General features: G+C 55.5%; 1 protein-coding gene across 4 annotated transcripts in view; it reads left to right on the top strand.

Annotated features, from left to right (window-relative positions):
- The window catches only part of LOC113207708 (V-type proton ATPase 116 kDa subunit a 1), a gene marked incomplete at its 3' end in the record, with an annotated part of 36,875 nt that overhangs the window by 31,738 nt on the left and 4,017 nt on the right, over nt 1–1,120 (top strand).

Below are 1,120 nucleotides of genomic sequence, written 5' to 3'. Positions count from 1 at the left end.
ATATTGGGTGGCAAGGGGAGGGGATAGCATAGTCTGGCTGCGCGACCCACGGCCTCACCACCAAGTCGTCGTCGGCAAGGTCCTATTCAGTTTCGGCGCCCGTTTGTCCCATCAGCTGTTGATTCCCAGCCTCGATTGCGGCCTGCCCTGCCCTGCCCCTCCGATCGCCCCGCACACCCCGCCCTTCGTACGCGCCAGACTCCTCGACCCGCGCGCCGCCCGAGTCAAGAGGGAAAAGAATCTGCCGCGTTCACCAGCACGCCGTCGAGACCACGCGCGGCCGGTCCATGAGCGCGGGCCGGCGCGGGCGCAAAGGCGCGCTTACACGGGGCGGGGAACCGCTCGGGCCCACCTTACACAATCACAATCATTCTAGTCGAGCTGAAATTGAAAGACAGGGTGTTCCGTAGAACCAGTACTTTATTTTGGTTATACTGTACCGCTTGCCCACCGTCACTCTCCGTGGCCCCTCATGGCCCCGCATGATATAACGATTATAATAGTTATAAGAGTTACCATCACTACCATGATAGTTTTTTTGAAAAATTGTTTAGCCTATAGTTGCTGTTTCCCTGTATACACGTATACATGGCAGCATTCTGTTTTCTGTAAAAGTTTGCGGCTTTTTTTTGTCAAGGTTGTTTGTTTTCTTCTCCTATGTGGTATGGGTTTTCGTCTTGTAGAAACACACACACACACACACACACACACACACACACTGCCGTCTGGCTGCCGCAGTGCAGATCGCACTGGACCAGTACAGTGCTTCCCTTCTGTCTCTCGCCCCGTCCGTCTCTCGCCTCGCGGCCCGATTGGGTGTGGACCCATAAAACGATTATTAAGTGCGTTAACGACGAGCTGGGTGAGAGGCGGGACGGGCGGAACTTGAGACCGCCACGCCACGCCTCGCCGCACCTCGGCCCGGAGTCGCACCATAACCACAGCACCACCGCAGCCGGGCGCGACCCCTACCTACCTGCGTGGCGTGCTCGTAAACAAACCATGAGACCCTTATGCTGCTTATTAACAGAGACCCGCAAAAACTTTGCGAATAAGACTGCGTTTCTCGTGTTTTTTCCTGTCAAAAGCTTGAAACTGCCCTGCAATATCCACCTTGAGC

Source organism: Frankliniella occidentalis, unplaced genomic scaffold, assembly GCF_000697945.3.
Source record: "Frankliniella occidentalis isolate FOCC.00 unplaced genomic scaffold, Focc_3.1 Scaffold50, whole genome shotgun sequence".
NCBI lineage: Eukaryota > Metazoa > Arthropoda > Insecta > Thysanoptera > Thripidae > Frankliniella > Frankliniella occidentalis.
The sequence above is the reverse complement of the archived record's forward strand: the minus strand, read 5'-3'. Positions and strand labels throughout refer to the sequence as shown.